Source organism: Myotis lucifugus, unplaced genomic scaffold, assembly GCF_000147115.1.
Source record: "Myotis lucifugus unplaced genomic scaffold, Myoluc2.0 scaffold_632, whole genome shotgun sequence".
Classification (NCBI taxonomy): Eukaryota; Metazoa; Chordata; class Mammalia; order Chiroptera; family Vespertilionidae; genus Myotis; species Myotis lucifugus.
Window position 1 is genome coordinate 200186 of NW_005871680.1, and position 8486 is coordinate 208671.

General features: G+C 57.7%; 1 pseudogene; it reads left to right on the forward strand.

The window, feature by feature from the left end:
* Positions 1-1437: 1437 nt before the first annotated feature.
* The window catches only part of LOC102423444, a 9162-nt pseudogene continuing 2113 nt past the window's right edge, over positions 1438-8486 (forward strand).

Sequence of the window (8486 nt, forward strand, 5' to 3'; positions counted from 1 at the left end):
CTCACAAATCCCAAATACACACACCCACAAACCACTCACGAATATACACCCCACACACTCAGATGGATACATGCAAAACACAAAAGCACTGACAATCCCTTAACTCTCACTAATATGCATACACAATTCTCAGACACCTATGGAAACACACACGCTTGCAAATATTCTCAAGCCCTGAATATACAGACCCCTCAAACACTATGCATTATGCCACCTCTCCAGAATACAACCTCGTCACCTCGCCTCTTCAGTATGTAACAAAAGCACACCATACACATTGTTTTCTCTGGCATCACTCTGAATATACAGACCACTGCTTGCTAACTACTACCAAATACATGTAGAAACACTTTAGTATTCTCCAAAGAAATACACTTTATGTACATCTAAGAACCCCATACACCGTATGAACAAACTGATAATTCATGCACCTGGTCATAGATATAAACACAGACCAGTATACCTGGGCAAGACACATAGATATATCCCCAGGAAACCACATATAAAACAACTTCCAAATTCCAAATTACCCCTAGCTAATGAGTCAGCTCTCACATCCACACACACTAACAAATAACCGTATCACACACCTCCCATACATAGATACCATCGTCCATCCCCTGTATAAGCACAGAAACCATCTCTCCCTCAAATACTCACACCCTCGGTACCCAAAACATGTGAGCCTTAGGGCCCGACTGAAAAATGCAAACACGGAGCTCCAGAAACATCCCTCCCCGGCCACGGCCCTGGAACACACAGTAAACTTCACACACACACTCTCCACAGCCCCAAACAGACCCACGAATACCCCGTGCCCTGCAAACATGCACACCTGTCTCCCCATACGTATGTCCCAAACACACTTCATGCCACATACACACCTGCGCATACATACCCCCCTCCCAAATTCCCACAGAATTCACTCTTCCATCTTGCAGAACACACAGCCACACACCCCACAGCAAATGGTACAAACACTACTGTTCACCGGCATATACACCTCCACACCCTCCAAATACAGCGCTCCGCCTGCACGTTCACAGACACAGGCATGACCTCCCCCGTGAACCGGAGGCGCTGTCAGAGGCGGAAGAACTGCCGGGAGCCGCGCTGTTCAGAAAGCGGGGGACACAGACCGACCCCGAGTTGGACTCACAGGCATCACTGGGCCGTGTAGGCCCCCATCACTGACCCCCAACGGCCAGTGGCTGTCAATTCCCGGTGAAAACACACAGAAATATGTGAGGGTGTGGGGGCTGAGCACAGACCGGGGCACAGAGCCCACAGGGAGAACCACAGAGAAGAGGGGGCGCTGAGGGGAGAGGGGCCGCGTGCCCCTTACCTCCCTGTTTGCGTAACGGACTCCGGAGGCCGCCATGCCAGGCCCCGCGTGCAGCCTGGGCGGCCGTTGGGGACCCGCCCTGCCGTTAGCGCATGCGCGCGCCTGTGGGCGCCAACCGCCCCAACGGACGCTGGGAGCAGGTGCAGGACAGAGTCCCGCCCCCAGTGGGCGTGCTCGTGTGTCCTGGCGCGAGGCACCCTGGGAAGGGCCCAGGCTGTCCCTGCAGGAGAGGAAGGAGTGGAGGGAGGGGCCCTGTGAGGCCTCCTGCAGGTCCTCCTCCCAGGAACCTCCCAGCACCTGTGCAGGCAGCACTTGCGACTTTAAAGTTGCAAACGTGCAGTCCATGCACTTGGCTGCCCCCTCGGGACAGAGTTTGGGAGAGGCCGGCCTGAAGCACTGTCCTCGGAGGGGCCAGTGCCTTCATGCCCTTGGACTGCAGGTCCGTGGTTTCTAGAAAGTAGGTCCGTCCTCCCAGAAGTCCGGGCGTTGCATTGCACAATTCCGGCCAAGAACTTTAGACCTGGACACACTCTAAGAGACGCCTGCCCTGACCCCGTTCCTCCTGTATTAATTCAGTACGTGGAGGTTTTCAATAAATGTTGCTTCACAGATGTTTCCGTTGCAAGACTGTTGTTTTAACATTGATCAACACATGACTGTCTGGGCCAGTTTCCGTTGACATGGCAGGTAGCATGGGAACAAAGTCACCCTGCCCGCCCTCCTATTTTGTATAATATTGCAGAATTTCAGTTGGCAATAGAACATATATATCGTAGCAGAATCAACTTACTGACTTGAGTTTGTCATACTTTCCAAGAAACTGAAATTATACCATCATCATTCCAGTCATTTGCAAGAGGGGAAGGAGGCAGGGGGAAGACTCCTCACTACATTTTCCATTTTGCACAATTTGTGAACTATGCAAAGGCATTACTTTCTTAAAACAGTACATTAAAATCGCTCAAAGGGTAAAAAATTAGACAGTGAACAACATAATACTCTGAGAAACAAAAAGTGGTGATTTCTGATCTTGCCCTGTAGGCTGTAGGGCCTTGCCCTGATGGACAGGAGCAAAGGGGATGGTTTAAGGCTGGGCTGGCTGCATCTGCAGGGCTCCCAGCACTGGGTGGCACTTGGGGCCACAGGACTGCTTCCTAAGGAATGATGTGCACACAGCCACCGAGCATGCTGCCTCTGCTGGGTCAGTCCTAATTTCAAACACTGGGTTCCATGTGGCCATAAGTTCCCATTATTTCTTCAGGCTTCATGTTCTGCATTTCGTTCAGAAAGTGTAGCTTGTGTTGAAGTCAACCAAGACCAGATAGGAAGCAGGTTGAGGGACCCAGAACTAGGGTGATGGATCAAGAACTGAAAGAAAGGGCATATCAGGTGACTTTGGGTGCCTAGAACTTAGAGAAGGTCATTACTGCTAGTGTGTCTTTAAATTTGTGACTTTAAATTTGAAAGGAACTGCTGGTTCTCGCCTACCTATCAGAGCCCTCCATGGAATGCCCCCCCACCCCCACCCCAGCCCATTGGTCCTCGGCCCCTCCCCCGCTGCAGAATGTCTGGAGCCCTACATTCTACAGTTTAAATCCAAACCTTCCCTCCACTGGATGCTGAGCAGCTGTTGGAGCAGGTCAATCTCTGGATTCTCAACTTGACTTTTCTCATTGTGGAGGCTACTAGGCAGTGGTGGTCGGTGAATGAGCCTGCGGGGATGGCTTCAGTAGGAGGTAAGACTATAGATTGGAGGGGGGATGTTTCAAATACCGAGATGTCCCTCAAAACTAGGGGTTAAACTGTGACACTGGGGAAACACGGTTTGACTGAAGTAGGGGAGGGGGCTAGCACTGGACCTCCAAGCACCTGTCACCCGGGAGCTGGGAGCCCATGGGAACCTGTGAGGTCACTGGCAGGAGGGCTCCTAGAGGTGGGTCAGGGTGGCTCAGGGAAATGCCTGGGTGTGGAGAAAGGATGGCAGCAGGCACGTGGGTTCTTCCCAGAGGGGAGACAAGCCACTCCCATGTGTGTGTGGGGAATAGTGGGCGATGTGGGGGTGGCACAGGGTGGTCATGGGAAAGCCTAGTCCTGTGTGCTCTTCTTGGGGCACCTGGAGCTTGCCCCGCAGTATCTTTCTAAGGGACTTGACCTGAGTTCACTAGAGCTAATGGGGGCCATGAGAGGGTGTTAGCCAGAAAGCTGTCCAGTGGGGCTGCCTGTGGCCAAGTCCACAATGAAATGTCCCCCCTGAGGGCTGGGCTGGAAGGTCCTCCAACTGCTGCAGCCCAGAGCTTCTCCCCTGCTTCCAGCTCAGAGCTCACTCCTCCTCAGCCCAGGGAGCTGCTTGGTGGCTTGGATTCCACAGGGGCAGGGCGGCCGGGTAACTTCCACCAAGATAGGGCCCGGTTCCCTGAGCTGTCCCGAATCGTTCCCCCTGTGGCCACCCAGGTCTTCAGACCAACTTCCTCTTGTCCTGTATCTCATGGCGCACCCTCTGCCCTGCCCTCTACCTTTGAGATGAGAGATTTGCTCAGAGTCCACGTTCCTGCTTCAGGGACAGAAAACTGATGTGGAGCATGGGTGGTGTTTAGACAATTATGTCCCACTGTCCTGGCTAACACCTGCTTCCTACTGGCCTTCACTTTCCACTGTTGGGAGCTGGAAGGGGAAGGACCTCACACAGTCTGCAGTCCCACCACCCATCTAACAGGACAGCAGCTATGGAAGTTTCTAGAAACCCCTACCGACAGCCCCACTTTGCCACATTCCGTGGTTCTTCTCTAACCCTCTATAGACATTGCTGGCTGTGAAATGACAAGCTCCTGAGGGGCCATTAGTCTGAGCGCTGGGGCCAAGTGGCAGGACCTGGCCTGTGTTGAGTGTTCACTGTTGGTTCTGACACACATGTGCATGGTGGTCAGTGCGTTCAAGGGTCAGATAGGGGCTCCTGTGTCTTCTTGTGGAGAGACATTACTCAAGTGTTTCTGTGTTGTTGTGCAAGCCCAGGACAGAAAGGGGGTGATTTATTGAGAAAAGGGAAGACTGAGGAGCAGATGGGGCCCTAATATTTCAGACACGGCCTGTTCTCAGAGGCCCTTTGGGTGCCTAGAACTTGCCTTGGAGAAGGTCACTACCAGAGTGGGTCTGCCTGGGGTCGTTGCCCCCAGAGCAGACTGCTGCCCGGCCATGCCCTGAGGCTGGCAGGGTCGGTGCCAGGGAATCCTTAGGGCAGCTCTCAGGGTCAGCGCTGCTGGGGCCGTTTCTTCTCGCAGACAGTGGTCAGGGAGCCTTGGCGCTGGGGAGCAAGCTCTCCAGTGGAGTACTTCCCAAATGGAGCGTGACAATGACCTGAGGACATTTGCCACCTCCGCAGTTTGCCCATCCCAATGGCCCTCCCCTGGGAGACTCACTGCTCTGATTCCCCAGTGGCTACAGGGGCCCAGAGCACCTCAGTGCTGTTTGCTGGTTCACCTCCTCCCTTCACCCTTTCCTTTGTCTCAACAGCATCTGCAGTGCTGGGAGCGGATGTGACCCTGAAGCCCGGTGCCCCCATCACTCCTTTCACAGCACAGCCCTTTCCCCCGCCACTACTGGCCCCGCACTCCGGCCCCCTGGGGAGCAGCACCTGCCGCCCCTCAGGACCCCGTCATTCCCTCCTGGCCGCCCCCTGGTGCTGCCCGCTTTGCCCAGTACACCTCTGGTGGCAGGAGATACGGGCCAAGGCCCCGTTGGGCCTGGGGCTTATAACATCATGGACCAGGTCAGGTCAGAAGGGGGACGACCACAGCCCTCCCAGACTCAGACCATTGTCCTGACTCAGGCCCCCCTCAACGGGAGTGCTCCAGGGGCCATCTGTGGGGGTGCTGTGTGTCCTGCACCCCTCTTCTTGGAAGCCACTGCGGTGGAGGCGATTATGCCCGCCTCCGCTTTTGGAGGCACCCAGGACGGCGATGGAGGCTGGTGTCCCGGCCTTCCTCCTCAAGCTCCACCACCAGCTGCCCAGCTGGCCCCCATCGTCCCCCGAGTGGACCCCTGGACCACGGCCACACGGGTTTTCCAGGGAGGGTGACCTGGCCGCCTCCCAGTCCAAGGCTTCGCTGGATGATGCCTGTAACCCCAAGAGTGTGTACGAGGACTTCCGTCGTTGGCAGTGCTTCAAGGCCCTGGCCCGGGGGCACCTTCCACAGATTCCTGATGCGGGAGCTCTTTGCTGCTTCCTCATGTGAGTGCACTGGGCAGGGCAGGGGGCGCGCCTGGAGCTTTCAGTCCTGCTGGGTGGGGGTGGGAACCTGGTGCCACTGAGCTGGGATGGGCAGGCGGGTGGAGACCAGGCTGCAGCTATGACTGACCCTGAGGCATTACAGGCCAGCGCTCCGGTCCCTGTCCCGCCTGAGGCCCACCATGACGCTGGAGGAGGGAATAGGGCAGGCCATGCAGGAATGGCAGCGCAAGAGCAACTTTGACCGGAGGGTCTATTCTGAGATGGCAGAAAAGTGAGTCAGGGTCCTTGGTCCCCACAGCTGGGGGTGGGGGTGGGGAGCCTGCCTGTGGGGCAGAGTCCAGCTGTGAGGTCTCATCATAGAGGAGGGTGGTGGGAGGTTGTCACTCAGCACGGGGTCCCCACAGCCCAGAGGCCCTTCTCTTCTGGGGAAGCCTCTCCCTCAGCTTCAGAGCGTGGGTGCTTCTGTCCCACCTCCCGGTAGCTCCCCCCTCCCCTGACCCTGACCTGTCCTGAGCTGGACATGAAGGCTCAGGACAGGCTGGGGGAGGTGCCCGCCCCGTGGGCAGACTCCAGCCAGAGGGGCTGTGCAGGAGTGTGCTCAGCCAGCCTCCTGCCTCCACAGTGTCCAGGCCCTGACAGCCCCAAGGCCCTGGCTCTCCCATCCCCCCACCTGCTGCTGCCTTTCTGGGCTCCCGGGGCCTCCTTCTCAGCACAGCTGTGTCCCCCTCACCCCAAGGTTCATGGAGTTTGAGGCAGAGGAGCAGATGCAGTTTCAGAAGTTGCAGTTGAAGAAGGGGGCGCAGACCCAGCCCCTTCCTGCCCCACCGAGACCTGATCCTCGGGGGCCCCCAGCCCCAGCGGTGGGCGGGCAGCCAGGTAGGCCAGCACATTCCCATGGGAACCCATGGCCAAAGGAAACAGGGCCTAGGGAAGGCCACTGTCCCACCCACATGGGCCCTTCGCCTTCAGAGGGGCTTTGGTCTTTCAAGGGAAACAGCCCTGAGAGTTGGGCCTCAGCGGCCCTTTGTCTGAATGGGGTCTGGACCTGGTCCACTTTCTCATCCCCTCTCCCCGCTCCCTGTCAAAGGCCCCACATGAAGTCTGCTGAGAAGCGGGCTGGCTGCGGGGCCCCTTGGCGATTCGGTGGCTCCACAAGTCCTCACACATGACTCTCTTGGGTGCTCCCCTCTGGCCTCTCCCCTCACATAGTCACAGGCTTCAGGTGGCCCGACCCAGCCGCACCCATATTAAAGCCCCGAACACTGCCCTCAGCATCGCATGCCCTGGAGGTGGGAGCTTTATCCCCTCACGCTCCCTCCTCTTCCCTCTCTGCCCAGCGTGCACTACCAGGAAGGCTGTACCCAGCGCCCAGTGTGCCCACACAGCCCCGCTGCCCCAGGAGACCGAGTCCCGCAATGGGATCCCCCCTGAGGCCGTGCAAGAGGACATGGACATCATGGATGAGCCGCCCATGGGGGCGCCAGGTGGAGGATGGGAAGATAAAGAAATGGAGTGGCTGCAGGATGAAGATCTCCTGAGCTACCTGGACCAGCTGTGCTCCCAGGAAGACTTTGTCACCCAGGTGGGCTGGCTGGCAGCTCCGGGTCTATAAGATCCCAGAGGGTGGCGCTGCAGCACCCAGACCCGGGTTCTCCCAGGCTGATGGGATTGGGCTCTGCTCTTTGTTCCTGAGCTGGATGGGTGAGAGTGTGTGTGTCTGTGTGCATGTGTGTGCTTTGTGTGTGTGTGGTGTGTGTGCTGTGTTCATGTGGGTGTGCCTGTGTGTGTATGTGCATGTATGTGTTTCTGTGTGTGTGTGTGTGTGTGCACCTGATGACCATGATGGAGTAAAACACCCACCTGTGCAGGAGGACGGGTGGGTCTTGGCTTTCCCACTTGTGCTCCAGGCCCCGCTGACTCCCAGTTTGCTCCCTGCCAAGGGGCTCACAGACACTTCCTTCTGTCCCAGGTGGAGGCGGTCATTCACCCCCAATTCATGGAACAAATAATTTCCCCAGACACACAACAGGATCCCTTGGCCCTAGCTGAGGAGTTGGAGAAGGAAGAAGGGCTCACTGCTGCCCAGGTGAGCCAGGGGAGGGTGGACATTAGGGAGATGGGAGGGGGTCCCCAAGTGAGCCATAGCACCCAGGGACCCCAGGGGAGTTAGAGGAGGGACAGGCCCTAGTGAGTCAGGGAGGAAGGGAGGTTGATCTGGGGTGGGAGGTCTTCAGGGAGCCAGGAAGGGCGCACCCAGGTAAACCAGGGCAGGGAGCAGCCCAGAACCAGGACACACAAGTCAGTGTCCACGCCACCCCTGCCTGCAGGCACCTCATGCCGAGGGGCCAGCCCTGGATGGGAGCAGGGCAGAACGACAAGAAGGAGAGGGCTACAGAGAGGAGGGGGTGGGAGCCCAGAAGGGGAGGGGCCACAAAGCTGGGAATATGGCACAGGGGACAGAGGAGAGACACATGACTGTGGTTGATTCCAGTCACGGTGTCCCCTCCCCCTCCTCCCCCAGTGCCATTGTCCCATCACCCACACTCCTCCTCCTCACACACGTGTTCAGCGCCAGTCACTGTCCCTTCTTCCTCCCAGCTGGTAGAGAAGCGAGTGCTGGCCTCCACGGAGGGGGGCGTGCAGGCACCCCCGAGTCACGGTGCTCCCCTGTGGGACTCAAGTCCTTCTGAGTCTGCGACCGGCCAAGATGCCCAGAGCGTGACCGTGGCCCCCAGTTGGGGGTCAGCGACAAAGCCTGCCCACCAGAGACTGACTTCAAGGACCAGCAAAGGCGCGGTCCAGCAGGCGCCCACCGGCCCAGGCCCCAGGCCTTTGCTGTCTCTGCGGGCGTCAGGAGCACCCACCACTCCGGGCTCGATGCCCCCCCTCTGCTCCCCAGGGCCACGGGCCTGCTGA